The sequence below is a fragment of the Triticum aestivum genome, chromosome 1D (genome assembly GCF_018294505.1).
Source record: "Triticum aestivum cultivar Chinese Spring chromosome 1D, IWGSC CS RefSeq v2.1, whole genome shotgun sequence".
In the NCBI taxonomy this organism is placed as follows: Eukaryota; Viridiplantae; Streptophyta; class Magnoliopsida; order Poales; family Poaceae; genus Triticum; species Triticum aestivum.
In genome coordinates, this window is record NC_057796.1 from 458,387,498 (window position 1) to 458,403,763 (window position 16,266).

Consider the following 16,266-nt stretch of genomic DNA (forward strand, 5'->3'; position numbering starts at 1 on the left):
TATATTGTTCATATTATTAATTACAAAGTTTGTGCAATTGGTCTTACACCGTCTGTAGATAAGTATTAACTTTTTTTACACCGTCATATAAGACATTCCAAATCGTCGGCTGATAACAAGGCATCTCCAATGTCCACGAACTGGGTATTCTTGGGGGCAGACTTGATTGATTCGATGACTGTAATATCTCTAGGGGTACAAACATAGTCTGTCGAATTCATAAAAAAAGAGCCAACTTAGCAATCAAAATGAGCAAAATTAGTTGAATACAAAAGGCAATATCACAAAAATAAGATTGATAATAATATTAAAAAATACCTTGTGGGATAACATGTAAATTAGCATCCTTTTTTGGTTTGTTATGAGATATAACCTCTTCGACATTTTTATGTTGTGAATTTTCGTCCCCTTTCAGCGACATTGCATCTGAACTCTCAATGGATTCTTTCTGTGCATCTCCAAAGTCCATATCCATGTCTTCTATATTTTGAAAAAACAAAAATATAAAAATAGACCTTTCATATTATCATCTATAATATACATAGAGAGGAAGGTTAGCTATATGCACCTCTTCTCGTGGTGTTTCAATGCGGGCTGTCATCGTTACATCAGTGCGTATGTTGGAACCCATCACTTTATAGCTATGCTGAAATATAAATAGTATTTTTGCTACATCATATAATGTGAAACTAACACAACTATTTTCTCTGTGATAAAAAATGCTTTTAATTATAATGCTGAAGGCAGGGGAGACTGGGCCGGCCCATTTGGAGGTAACGAGCTCCAGCCGCGTAGAAAAATGGCCAAAAACTAACCACATGTCTTAAAAAAACCTAGTGATAGGCTTGCGGAGCGACCTATTAAGTATCGAACTTCTTTTGAAAAAATTCAAAAAATACACACTAAACATTTTGTAATATACGTTGAACATTTTATTGACATACAATGAACTTTTTTTATTATAGAATGAACTTTTTTTAACAGACATGATTTTTTTAAAACATACGAATATATCCTATGAACAAATTTTGAATACCCATTGAACATTATGTAATATAAATTGAACATTTTTTTAATACACATTGAACATTTGTGTAATATACACTTAACAAATTTCAAAACACTGTGATTATATAGTCAATGAACAATTTCTAATAAATGTTGAACAGTTTTGTAATGGATGATGAACTTTTGTAAAAAACCATGAACATTTCCTTAATATACGGATGAACACTTTCGTAACATGCAATGAACTTTGTATATTATAATAAAAAGGAAACGATATCTCTACTACTTAAAAAGAATAAAAAAAGTATAGGAAAAGAAATATAAACAGAAACAAAAAAAAGAAACAGAAAAAGGAAAATAAAAGAAACAGAAAACAGAAGAAACAGCGAGGCAGCAGCGAAACAAGTCTGGGCCGGCCCAAACGGGGCTGTTGCGAGGCGAAGCTTCAGCGAAGCCACTATAGAACAGCCTCACGGCCCGGCACGACGGCCCACCTGGCACGCAGGCCTCTCGGGCGGCACGACGGCCTATTCCCCTCCCCCTGCCGCATTCTACCTACCCTCTCGCCCCTTTCCCCTTATCCACATCACTCTCTCCTCTCCTCTCAACTCACTCACTCAAACCCTCTCGCCCTTTCCCCTCCCCCGCCGCATCGCCACCCGCGTCGACGAGCAGGCAGCCGCACTCTTCCGCCCGCCGACCACCGCATCGGTCTCATGCATCGACGGACCTTGGTGCTGCGTGCTGTGTGCTGCGTGACCGAGCGGGACGGACGGGGCGTGCTTCCTGGACGGACGGACGGGGTGCTCGATCCGGTCCCGTTCCGGTCGGATCCGCGGCGGTGCTCCTCTCCGACGATGTGTCAGGTGGATCCGAAGCGAGGCGTTCTGATCTGCAATGCCACAGCTCCGGTACGCCACTCCCCATACCTGCCAAATCCATTAAACGCACGCTGCTCCGATCCACCCCCTCCTCGTCTTCTTCGAATCTTTGTGTCCCTGATCTCGTTCCTCTTGTCTTTCTGTGCCGCGGCGCCGTGACCAAACCTCACATGCACGGCGAGGACGACGACTGCTGGGGCTTGGTTGGGAGGCGTCTGATGATGTAGAAGGCAAGTGAACAGAGGCACTTGGTGGGAGAGAAGTTGGGCTTGGGTGATGCGGCAGTCGGAGAGATGCTGTGGAGGAGTTGGCCGGCGCATGCGTGACCTGTGCCACCGGGGAAAGCGAAGCAGCAGCGTGAGTCCTCCCTTTGCCCTTCTCTTTCTGTGTTATAAGTACTCTTGCTCTATCAAGGTTTGACTGCTAGATTTTCATTGCAGGTTTAGAAATTGGACGGATTGTTTGATTAGCAGCTCGTTTGCGTAGATTAGACCTCTAGACAATCAAAATCATAGGTGCTTAATGGATGGGTGGATGCTGGCTTTAAATCGGCTCTCACCTTATCACTGGATTTGATGTGATCTGGATTACATTCTGAATATCTATGCATCTTGTTTTTGATGTGATCTGGATTTGAGGAACTTCTCTCCCTGTACAGATCATTTTGCTAATGGGTACCTCAACGAGAGCACAATGCTCTGGGCGGAGGGGGGGAGTGAATGGATGCCACTATCTTTGATTCCATAGCTGCATTCTGGGGTCACAAAGAAGGTTAAACCTGAACAAGGTTAGGAGCTTAGGGCTTTCTGCATTCCCTTTAAAGCAAATTCAGTATGGTTCTTTTCAAGTATCTCCTAACGCTCTTCGAAATGGTTTCTTCAGAAAATGAAGATGATTTCGAGAAATTCCAGAAGGAGGTTATAGAAGCTGAGTCAGAGGTGGAAGCACTGAAAGCAAAGGCTGCAGATGGTGACTTAAGCAAAGAGCATGTCATTGATGATCCCGATGAGCGGCCAGCATCCCCACCAGATGGTGTGGAAGAATTTACTGATGATGACGACACCATCTACAAGTGGGATCGTACTCTGAGGGCAATGGTTCCTCAAGTAAGTGTTGCTTTTCTATTCCAAAGCTAGGCTTTCCAGATAACCATTATCATATGAAAATTCATGATTTCTGATCACTTAGCTGCAATCCTATAGTGGAGGAAGTACCAGATTTATTAGCGTATAGGGCTCGTTAGTTCGGGAAATTTATTGCATGACATGTGGCACCTTAGTCTTTTCATGTCAAAGTAGATTTTCTGATGCGCTTGTGCCATCTATTACTATTAGTCTTACCTCCTCCATGGTAAGATTTTAACCTGGACATGAGTATCAGTTCTATCTTTCTCTCCGAAACAGCCTTCCAGCTACCCTTTCAAACAAGTAAACTATGTGTGGATATATACCCTTTGTATACGCAACTTTAGAAAATGAAGCCTCTTTTAACTTTACAGTGTACATCCTCATTGATTTATTATTGATAAATCAACCTAGAGAGGATGATTCTATAGAGTTGCCCGATCTTTCATGATTGAACATAAGGAATAAATGAACAACTCAGTATTGAGTCCGAATAAGCAAAAATGTTGATCAGAAACAGAATACCAAGTCATACTCTCACAAACCAACTCTGGAAATGGAATTGTAGTGTAAACCAGTGTAATCCTTCACAACTTGATGATCAACATCAATCCAATCGGAGTTTATTGCTCTCTCCCCTGTAACTCTCAATACACGATGACTCAGAGATGTCTTGTGGTGGCTCCACAAATATAACTGAGACTATCCAAACTTCACTAATATTTACACAAAGTTATTCATACATCAAAGTTATTGTATGTGCTTGATCTGGTTGCATCAGGTTTAAAAATTTCCGTAAATTTACCCTTCCATAAACAACTTTGAAGAAACCCAACTTCTAAAGTTCATACACACTTTCTCTTGATTTATCGTTTGTCGTCGCATTTCCTTTTTGTGTATCTGTTTACAAAAATTAGTTTCAATGTTAGGTGGAAGTTTATTCCGGAAAAAAGCTACTACATTTTTATATTACCTAATAGTACTCTAAGTTGCGGTTCAGCTGAGAATCTAATTTAGCTCCCCTTAAACCTCCAGTCAACCTTTGCTCCTTTTAATCAGATCTGTTTTGTTCTGGTATGGTATTGGCGTCAGTTAATTTTCCATGGTTCTTTAGGTGTTAAGTAAAACAGATATTTAAGAGCATAAAATAGATATTTGCTTATATGGGAGGAGGAAGATCTTTTCTTGTGGAGGAGAAAAGATAAGGCGTAGTTAGGATTCACTCTAACTCCACTCTAAGTGTTAAATCAGACACTCTGGATCATCACGATAATAGGTGCAGTGTTTTACCAGTTCTTAAGATCATATATGTGTGTTAAATCATGGACATGTCATATAACCACCTGTAATACATTCAATCTTTTCATCCGTGCTATGTACTATTAATAGGCTACAATTTTTGCTCTCCATTAGCATTGTTGTTTGTCTTTCCTTCTTTGCGGGGGAGACATGTTGCATGTCTCTATCCGTTCTAATTGATTTTATGATTAGTCAATGGGATTCGCTTACAGTCACGGCCTCACCGGGATTTTTCTTATGCACATGGTACACCAATGAAGACGTCCCATACTGCTATTCAGTATTTATTTGTCATCTCAGTGCTAAATGGAATTTTTCTTCTAATTTATGTATCTATATTGTTGCCCCTAGCAACGCACGGGGATTTAGCTACTGAGCTTCCTGACTCAATTCGTACACACGGCTTTGCCCTTTGGAACTTTGTTTAGTAGTAGAAGACGATAAGAGGCCGAGGGCATCTGTCACCCAACCATGTTGAGTGTACCTATGAAAATTTATCTTGAGTGTTTGCATCTGAAATTTTTGTGACTAAAGTAACATGCATTTCTTACTGATTATATTTTTTTGAGAAAAACCCTATATGTCGGGGATATACCCCGCAGTATGACCCGGCTGAGATGTAACCCGGCTGGGATTAGGTGTTTCATTGATGACCCGGCAGATTATAAGCCGGCAGGAACAGTTAAGTAGGTTAAGCTCGCGGGAACAGTTGAACATCGTAACCCGGCAGACAAGTCATGTAACCCGGCACATGTTGAGCCAGACGGTAAGCCAGATGGTAAGCCAGATCGTAAGCCAGATGGTAAGCCAGATCGTAAGCCAGACAGTAAGCCAGATGGTAAGTCAGATCGTAAGCCAGATTGTAAGAAGCCCAAGACGTTAAGAAGCCCATGGTGAGACGTCAAAGTAAGGTTAAATCTTAAGTCCGAGTTGGACTCTACATGTAACCCGCCCCTTCAGCTTATATAAGGAGGGGCGGGGCACCCCAAGAGGGGACGAGAAACAATCGATAGGGCTAAACACCGAGAGCCGGTTCCCGGCGACTCTCCCGTGATCATAATGAGACCTAGCCTCAAACAGCATGTAGGGTTGTTACCGGATGATGTTTCCCGGGGCCCGAAGCTGTCTAAATCCTTGTCTTGTGTTGCGTCTCTCGATTCCGCTCAACCCCTCTCAAGCTACCACATAGATGCGTTGGCCTCACGATTAAGTCCTGACACTAAGGACATCTGACGTGTTAATTCCACGACAGTTGGCGCCCACCGTGGGGCTCGCGCACGGTGGTGTTGAGTCCTTGAAGGGATTTCATCTAGGGATTGAGAAGTTCGCGTCTGGATAAAGAAAAGACCAATTTTTTGGAGGGATCTGCATCAACTTCGAGTTCACTGGATTGAGATCAGAAATTTTATGGGCAGTAACCATCATCTCTATTAACAAAATCATCAGAGAAGCCCCCGAAAATTTGGCATAAGCCGCCATGTTTCTCAGCAGGATCATCTACTGTCACCAAACGAGCAAATCCTGCGTGGAAACCTGAAGGAAGACCCGGACGTGGGCGGTCAAGCCTGCCACGACCCGGAAACCGGGCCAACCACAGGATCTCCACAGTCAATCCAGAGTCAACCCCAAGAGGGAAAGCAGTCAGCGACCCGGACCCGGGTGATCCACGGGCTTGGACTCCTCCAACATCAGGCTCATCGACCCACTGCGCCCCCGCCGTCGCCGGTTCGCGCATCCAACCCGCCGGGTCGTTGCTGCGCCGCCGGCTTTGCCTCTGCTGGGGTCGCCTTGACCCGCCCGCCGTCGGACGGCCTTGTCTCCACCGCAAGTGAGCCGCCGTGAGTCGCCGGGTCTCCGCGCCTGAGCCGTTCCGCCGGTGAGCCGCCCGGTCGCGCAGCCGTCTCTGGCCGCGGCTGGCCTCACGCCTCCGCCCCGCGCTCAACCTCCAGCGCCCTGCCGGGTCTCCGCGCCTGAATCGCCTCCGCGCTCGACCTCCAGCGTCCTGCCGGGTCTCCGCGCCTGAATCGCCTCCGCGCTCGACCTCCGGCGTCCTGCCGGGTCTCCGCGCCTGAATCGCCTGCGCGCTCGACCTCCCGCGTCCTGCCGGGTCTCCGCGCCTGAATCGCCTCCGCGCTCGACCTCCGGCGTCCTGCCGGGTCTCCGCGCCTGAATCGCCTGCGCGCTCGACCTCCAGCGTCCTGCCGGGTCTCCGCGCTTGAATCGCCTCCGCTTCACCACACCGGCGGGTCGTGCACGTGCCCCGGCCGTCACCTGCAAGCCGGACGAACCGCCCGTAAGCCGCCGACCTCTGTTGTTCTGCCACGGCGCCGGTTTGCTCTGCACCGGCTTCTCAACCCTCGACGCGCAGACCGCCGTGGTCCTCTGCGCCGCGCCTCCATTCAGGCGACCCGGCTCCCGAGCCCCGTGAGCCGGCCCTGCTCGTCTTGCTGCCAATGAACCGGTGCGGGGCCATCCTGGATGCGTCCCCAAACCGCCAAGTGCCACGACCCGCCTGCTTGTGTCGCAAGTCGCCACAACCTCGGACCGCCGGCCTCAAGTCGCCGTCCTCGCAGAACTACTATGAGCCGTCGCATCGGCTCATCTCCGCCATCTCCGTCTCGTCCGCCTCCATTGAGTCGCCGCCTGATCTCCACCGCGGTTGAGCCGCCATGGCCTTCCACCGCTCGCCTGCCTTCGCCGAGTCACCGCCTCGGTTTTGGACGCAAGTCGCCACCGCCGGAGAGTCGCCTCCATCGTCGCCGCCGGCTGTTGTGCCCCGAACCGGCCCTCTACTGCAATTACCACTGTGAGACGAGCTGCCAAGCGCCGCCTCACTCCGTCAACCGCACCCGCCGGTTCAAAAGCTCAACCCGTCTTTGATTCGCCAAGGCCTCGTGCCGCACCAGGAGTCCCCTTCACCGGCGTACTAACCCGCCGTTTTGCGCTGCCGGGCGAGGAGGCGAGGTGTTGCTGCAGCCACCGCACGCCCTGCGTCACCTGTCAGCCGCGTCGCCGCTAATTTGCCATCTTCTCATCGCCGGATCACCGCACTGGCTCGCGCCCCTGATTGGCCGGCTCCGGCTTCCCCGTCGCCACCTCCACTCCGGCCGCATGCTCCCTTGATTCGCCGCCGGATCAAGCCCCTGCTGTAAGCCGCCTCGTCGGTCTCTAAGTCGCCATCAAGTTGCTGCACCGTGACCCGACCTGTCTGCCGTTAAGCTCGCCCCCCGGCGCCGAGCTGCTGCTGTGTTTCTGTTGACCAGTCATCACTCCGTCGACCCGTCGCCGGCTGCCGACGAGCCGCTGATCCCATGGCCCATCTGAGCCGCCATCCCGCTGCGACCCGGGCCACCGAACCACATTTGCCGCCGCTGCGACCCGTCGCGATTGCGGCCCCGTCTCACCGATGTGGCCTCACGTCGCCAGCGCTTCCGAATTGCCTCCCAGCGCCGGCTCTTGTACCTCCCGGGGCCCGTGCTTGCTAACTCACCGAGTCCAGCTGCGCTGCTTTGCCTCCGTCTGGTCACCGCCCTCACCGCCGGCTTAACTGCTTGTCTCTGCTCTCGCCCACTCCTCTGCTGAATTAAGGTAGGGACAGGAGGGGGCGGGTTAGGAGAAAAATAAGTCAAGGGATATATTGGAGATTCTGCTTGCTGTTGGTAACAATACTGTTAGCATATCACCAGACAAGGCGGGCCCTATAAGGTTTTCATCGAAGGGCAGAATATTAAATTGTTCATTGGCTCTAATGAGGACAAAAATCAGTGGCCGGTCAGTTGTGGCAGTATCTGCCAGGATTCTCACAGGTCAACACAAAAATACCTCGATACATACTACTAATTACAATGTACGGAGTTCAAAGTACATGTATCTGCGCCAGACTGCGTGTGGACCAAATCATCTGTCGTCCGCTCAGGTGATATCTGTCCAAACTGTTTCATAACAGGTTATTTTATTTGAGGAACAAATATTCCGGCCAGTATATTTTAATCATGCAGGACTGATGTTCATTATAAAAGCGATGTCATGTTATGAATAAATGTGGGTGCGAACCGCCGCCTCTGTGGCTCAGTCTGCAACAACAACACCGCGCCGGCTCTCCCATTTGTGCCGGTTTACAATACCACAGATAACTCACCAGTCCGCTTCCGCGGCCGACTCTCCCGTCCACGCTGGCTTACAATTCCGCGGTGGATAAATCACTAGCCTGGCATATCAGGTGAAATCCATCCAGTATATTTTATATTGCATATTATTTTCTTTAAAAAGAGCAATTACTTTGGCTTGCAAGTTCTCCCATGTAGGACTCAAACCGGTCTATATCACGGTCAACTAAGGAGAATCTTAAGCCAACTCCTTGAGTCGACTTAAGACTCGAGGGCTACAATGGCATGACTCGGGAACCCCGGGTCGTTGGAGGGAATGATAACCCGGTTCCGGAGGCTGCTACCATATTGATGAAAATTTAAAGACCGTCAGAAAATTGCCGGTTCAAAATAATGATTCCGGTTTAAAATCCGGTTCAAGAGATTTCTCTCTCCCGCAAGGTTTTGAAGCTTTCATATCCGGTTCAAACATCCGGCTCAAGGTACCCTGCTTTAATGACCATTGGGAGCTGATCGTATTCGAATTTAGCTTAACCCTTTTGGTATGACCCTGATCGTATTCGAATCAGAGTCGTTAAATATTCTCATGAACACTAGGGGGCTTCCTGTTCAAACATAGGTCGTATTCGAACCAAAGAGAACATAGTTGTCGGTACCCTTTTGATCGGCGTACTGCCAAGCTCATTGCGGAGTTTCTTGGTCATATTTGAACCATAGCTCAACCCCCTTTGGGAACCGACGTGGATCGTATTCGAATCAGCGTCGTTAAACAACTCTCAAGGTCATTTGGGGGCTTCCTGTTCAAACATAGGTCGTATTCGAACCAACGAGAACATAGCTGTCGGTACCCTCTTGATCGGCAACGCCAAAGCCACTGGGGGCTATATGATCGTATTCGAATCTTAGCTTAACCCCTTTGGACGGTTTTCTGATCGTATTCGAATCAGAAGCCTCAAGAAATTTTGAAGTCTCTTTTTACAAACAATTTTTGGATTTTATTTGAAGCTCTTTTTCATATCTAAAGCATATATGAGTGGTTGTTATTTAACCCGGTTTGATTTTCAATGGTAAATCGCCAGGTTATAACAATCATCATTTATGTGGAAGCATTGGCTTCTAAAGGATTGGGTTATCACCCTTACTGCACAGGTCATGTAAACCGGCAGTACAAAATCAATATCACAGTGGTTATATGTGAGATATTATGACCCGACTTGCGGTAAACCGCCAAGGGATCTTGTGATCTACTTGTATGCAGGATAAGACTACATTTGGGTGATTACCCACTCTGGTTTTTAACGTTAAGTCGCAAGGGCATATGTTGTTTAAACTCTATGCAGGATTTACAGGGCTATGACTTACATAAATGATTAAGTTCAAGACCGTCATCAAGATTGAAATTGGTGTCTCGAAAGGGTTGTCAATTCTTGATTTTCTCAAAGGCTATAAGCCGCCGGGTTCTAAAATTTCCGGGTATTTAAACTCCGGATTTATTTGTCAACAGATAAGGTATTTGAATCTTTAAATAGCCAAGCTTGGCTGGATTTTCACTATGATATTGAATGATTGAGGTTTCAAACCGGGTTATTCAAATGTTTAATAGCCAGCATGGCTGGATTTTTATTATGGTTATCAGTAACTAATGTTATGGTTGAGGTTTTCAAAGTCGCTTTGGCGCAATGGATATTATTTTATCAATGGATATGATTTATTCTACAATGAAAGGGATAGTCCCGAGTCGCTGCAGGCTTACAACCCGGCACTTGGGGGCTACATTATTTACATTGAGATCACATCAAATATGCAAGTCCCATGTCACTGCCAGCATGCACCATGGCACTTGGGGGCTACATATGTGGAATACACAGTTTTGACTAGTGATTGAGATGAGCAACATGGATTTCTTCAAAGTGGTAATATTTATATTGAGGCAAGTCTTAAATCATCGCTTTGCTCCCCTCAAGACTTGGGGGCTACAGCCGGTTGAAGGTCACATGAGTATTTCAAGACCAAAAGTTAAGCCGGGTCAGCAGATTGATTATGAAGTTGGCTTATTTGACCCGGATTTTTGAAGAAGGAAATAACAAGGAGTTAAGGATGATCAGGTGCTGGTTTACAAAGATGTTTTAACCTGCAGTGTAACCTGTTAAAATTGTTCTTGTGTTGTTTTCTAGGATCAGTTTAACATGGATGAATCCAAATTAAACTGGGGGCTAATGTCGGGGATATACCCCGCAGTATGACCCGGCTGAGATGTAACCCGGCTGGGATTAGGTGTTTCATTGATGACCCGGCAGATTATAAGCCGGCAGGAACAGTTAAGTAGGTTAAGCTCGCGGGAACAGTTGAACATCGTAACCCGGCACATGTTGAGCCAGACGGTAAGCCAGATGGTAAGCCAGATCGTAAGCCAGATGGTAAGCCAGATCGTAAGCCAGACAGTAAGCCAAATGGTAAGTCAGATCGTAAGCCAGATTGTAAGAAGCCCAAGACGTTAAGAAGCCCATGGTGAGACGTCAAAGTAAGGTTAAGTCTTAAGTCCGAGTTGGACTCTACATGTAACCCGCCCCTTCAGCTTATATAAGGAGGGGCGGGGCACCCCATAGGGGACGAGAAACAATCGATAGGGCTAAACACCGAGAGCCGGTTCCCGGCGACTCTCCCGTGATCATAATGAGACCTAGCCTCAAACAACATGTAGGGTTGTTACCGGATGATGTTTCCCGGGGCCCGAAGCTGTCTAAATCCTTGTCTTGTGTTGCGTCTCTCGATTCCGCTCAACCCCTCTCAAGCTACCACATAGATGCGTTCGCCTCACGATTAAGTCCTGACACTAAGGACATCTGACGTGTTAATTCCACGACACTATAGTTAATTCTCATTTTAAGTGTTTGCTGTTTTAATCTTTAACATCTATCTTTCAGAACGATTTGAGTCTTGTTAGGCATTGTTCAATAGTCAACATAAATCCAACTTTGTATTTTGAATGATCAGTCTAACTTCTCCATTGAAACATGCGACAGATATTCAGTGAGCAAAGAGGGCAGTGGAAGGCAGCAACCCAACCCCAGGAGTTGCTTTGAACCCTTCAGCGTTAATACAATTATGCTTACACAGATCCTGAGAAGCAGGATGCTATAAATGTGTAAGTTGATTTATGTGTGCAAAAATATCACTCTGACAAAACCTTAGGAGTAGAGAGACATTGGTCTAATATTATTACACACAAGATTTATATGTTGTGTTTGTTTGAAATACAGAATATTGGGCCATTTCCAGCCTCAACAAGGCAAACCTCCTCTTGTGGAAGTTGGACTGAGATCAGCATTACAATATTGGCCGCCAAGGAACTCTAAGTGAAGAAACTGGAAGGTACTGATATAAACTCTTGTACTAACAACAGCATTGCTTGATAAGTTGTGTTGTACCCCTTACTACCATTCGTGATGGTCTGCAAGATATGATTTATGTGCCAATATAAAGTTTAAATAGGTGTTTCACTTGGCAACCCAGAAGGTGGTTTAGAATATTTTTGTTATATTCTAGTAATAAAGAAGAATGCCCAGAGCACAACTTATGCAGAGAGCAAGTGATTTATTGTTATTTATCCCGTCTTTCCTAATCGCTAATTCACTGGATTCTTAATGTGCAAACTGATGCAGAAGCAAAGCATTTCAAGAAAAATTTCCTCCAACTGAGGGCAAGAAGGGGCCTACACCACTGACAACCATTGCCATGCAGAAACGGTGAACTCAGTGCACGGTTTTCACTTTCCTAGGAGTGCTAGTAGCATCTGCAAATATTCCCAGCTCAAAATAAGCACGTGCATCATATTACTTGCTCTATCTTGAGAATGTAGATTCATTTGGTTGGGATATAGTTGGTATTGGAGTATTACATATCCATTGTGAATAATTTTATACTATTCCATCGAAGCATTCTCTCCTCATGGAAATTTTATTACATGAAATGACTTAATATTATGACTCTGATGATATATATCTTCAGAAGTTTTTTTTGATAAAAGAGAGCTTGCCTCTCCGATTTCATATAAAGAAATCATCCGTTCACAGACATATTTTCAGAAGATAATTATATTTGTTTGTTTTCTGGCACGTTGAAACACTTAAAAAGTTATTTTTTTTGTTTTTCTGGCTCAAATATATTTGTGATATTTCATTAAAAAATATTGCTTGGCTATGCAAATTTAGGCAGTGAACTATGGTCATAACTTAAAAAGTTAGGTGTATGCCACACTTGCGATGTCCAGAATAGACTGTTAGCCTATAATATCTTAAATAACTGTTTGTATTCACTTGCAGCCCACCTAATAGGACTACTTGATTAGCCACTACAATCAATTGTATTGGCTATGGTCTTTTTATAAGCTGTCACTATCTCCACTTGTGTTCTTCATTTGGAATTTGATGGTATGCCTAACCAAACATGATCGTAATCTAATTATTTTACAGAAGAGAAAGATCCAGAAATTTGATGTTTTACTTTTGTTTAAACTACTATTAAGGACAAATTTAATGTATTAATTATATCTAGTGGTGGAATCTGGATGAGGGGCCCATTGTGAATAATTTTAGACTATTCCATCGAAGCATTTTGTCCTCATGCAATTTCTATTACATGTAATGACTTAATATTATGACTCTGATGATATATATCTTTAGAAGATGATTATATTTGTTTGTTTTCTGGCATGTTGAAACACTTAAAAAATTATTTGTTTGTTTTCTGGCTCAAAAATATATATGAGATTTCATTAAAAAGTTAGGCAGTCAACTATGGTCGTAACTTAAAAAGTTAGGTGTATGCCACACTTGCGATGTCCAGAATAGACTGTTAGCCTATAATATCTGAAAGAACTGTTTGTATTCAGTTGCATACCACCTAATAGGACTGCTTGATTAGATCTACAATCAATTGTATTGGCTATGATCGTTTTATAAGATGGCACTATCTCCACTGGTGTTCTTTTTTTGGAATTTGATGGTATGCCTGACCAAACATGATCCTAATTAATAACTGTTACCCTTTTACAGAAGAGAAAGATCCAGAAATTTTCATACCTAGAGGAACTCGCCTTCTTGATGCTCCTTGCTTACAGAAGGTACTCCTCGGGAATTTGTCCTCCAAGTATGGGTATTTTGATCCTTTGCTATCTGTGATGGGCGAAGGGAGAGTAAGGAGGTGGATGAGGGATGGCACAGGAGGTTAACATATATAGGTAGGCCATGGAGGGGAAGGCTGGGTAGCAGATATCTTTCCTTTTTTCAGATATATACTTATGTATGGTGCAGATATCTTTCCTTTTTTATCAAACGCACAACTCTTAATAAATTAGAAAAGATGTCAGAAATCAGAACTTACTAAAGCATTAAATTGTTGTAATAATTAAATAAACAACTTATCATTGATTGCATGTGACTAACTTACTGATTAGTTTTTATGAGGTATAAAAGTTTCCCATATAAAAATGAAATATCTTATTTGTCTATTTAAATATTTGATCTATTTTTAATATTGCTCAATTTGAAGAGGTAAACATGAACTTTCTATATAATTTATGTGTATTTAATCAGTTCAACATGTACTATAAATCAAGTTAAATTAACAAACAAATAATCTTAAATGTTTTGTTTCTGAAAGATGGCAATTAACAGCCTTCTGATTTTGTTGTTTGCACAATCAAAACACAGATGCACCTAATGCATCATCGATCTTTTGCAAGGTCGACATCGACTGAGTACGAGCGGCCGTAGGTCACAAGGGGGCGTGGAACTGCTGCAGCCCATCTGTGACAGAGCAGACTCCAGCGACTTTGCCCAGCTAGGTACATCCTCTACACGACTACATGGTAGCAACTGGAAGAAAATTCTTCCTTTTTTGCTTCCAAGACCTGATATGCTCCTCGTTGATGTATCGAGGCGCCGTGACCCGGCCTCACAGGCAGGGACAGGGCGAAGACGTATCCCCGACGGCCAAGACACGGCCACAGTGGTGCAGCCTGTGGTGAGACAGAGCAGACTCCAGCGACTTTGCCCAGCCAGGTACATCCTCTACACGACTACACGGTAGCAACTTGAACAAAATTTGACTTGATTAGTATAGTAGCTTAGTAGTAGTAGGTTCCTGTACTCGCAAGTTTATGTCGAACAATCACTGCACCGGATATGCAAGCCTGGGATTATATATGTGTGGGGGTCTGTGATATTGTGAGTGGTCTTATATATGTTAAGCTTGATGATATTTGCACAAACTGTGTAAGACAAACAGACTGTTTGATTTGTTAATTTTTCTTTGACGCGCGAAGCGAAATGCATCGTCGTCTTGGTTGGCTAGGATCCAATTAGCCAACCCAAATTTCATATACAAAACAGTACCAGGTTAGTCTGTTTAGTAATAAGAGCCATAGAGATTATGGTTTTCCAAAATTATTTATAACAAACACTATGAATTTAATTAAATGAGAACTAAAACCTAAATTGCTTGATGATTTCCTCATTTGAAATATTAATATTGCTAAGCTCAATTATGGTATAATCGCATTGTTTAAAAAAACCAATGGCGTTAAGCAAATTTATAAGTTCAAATGTATTTGGTTGTTGAATATCAGTCTCTTTTTTTAATCAAAATTCTTATGAATATACTTTGGTGTCGTGGTGGCTCATTGATTTCCCTGTACAAATGTCTGTTTTCAGTTCAAATGTGTTCCTTGATCAAATAAACTTGCTGAATGTACAATCAGGGGGAGCCTTGAAGCCTTCTCATGTAAGAGTATGCTCAACTAAATTTTGATAAGTGAGTCCATTACATCATTCTAATAGGGTCAAGTTACACTTTAATTTGCAGGCAAAGCATGTAGGAAATGATCGTTGGATTTCAGTAAGACTTGAACATGAGGTACATACATTCCATCACCCTATGATTTACGACAACTGCTTCTCTTTTAGTGCTGATGTTGCTAAGTAGGCATTGACGTGATAGTTATATATAGTTCGTATTGCCAAATATATAGTTCGTGACTTCATTGGACGCCTTGAGCTTGCCAGCCAGGCAGGGAAGTAGTTTTAGGCGGGAAACCGTCTTCTGGTGGGAAACAGAGATGCTGTTGGCGCCAACAAGTAAGAGGGGGGAAAGAGAGGGAGAGAAACAACCCCCAATCCACACACACATCCTCCTCCTTCTCCGGATCCTCTCCTCCAGCAGATCTGCTCCCTCCTCTGCAGCAGATCCTCATCCCCTCCTCTCCAGCAGCTCCTCATCCTCGTCCTATCCAGTAGCTCATCATCCTCCTCTTCAGTACATCAGTAACCAGCAACAGCAAGGAGCCAACACCTCTGCCTCCCCCTTCTCCCCCACCATCCTCTGCTCTGTTTCTTCCATGTTAAGTTGTTCATTGCTTGCTGTTTTCAGTTGTTCATTGCTTCCTGCTTTGCTGGTTGCTCACTGCTTTGTGCTAGTTGCTTTGCTGGTTGCTCACTGCTTTGTGCTAGTTGCTTTGTTGGTTGCTCACTGCCTCTCTTATAGTGGTTAGTGGATGCCTGGATAGTTAGAATATTACTGTTGGGGGGAAGATAAAGTGCAAAGAGGATGGATCCTATATGGGCTCTACAACCAGCAGCAAGTGCAAGATGTGTAGTGTGTATGCCTAGTTGCCTACCAAATTCTACTTCACGTTAAACAACTTACCAGAATTTGACAAGGAGGGCTGATTCTCCTCTTGCAACAACACATTATCCTAGTCTTTTTTCTTCCGATAAGCTGCACGCCTTTGTGCGTTGAACTGCTCCTTTGTTTTGTCAGCGTAATCTTTGCAAGTTATGTCATCTGCAT

The 16,266-nt window shown here is 44.5% G+C and overlaps 1 pseudogene; it reads left to right on the plus strand.

Annotated features, from left to right (window-relative positions):
• Window positions 1–2,059: 2,059 nt before the first annotated feature.
• On the plus strand, window positions 2,060–3,115 carry LOC123160615 (uncharacterized; annotated as a pseudogene).
• Window positions 3,116–16,266: the final 13,151 nt, after the last annotated feature.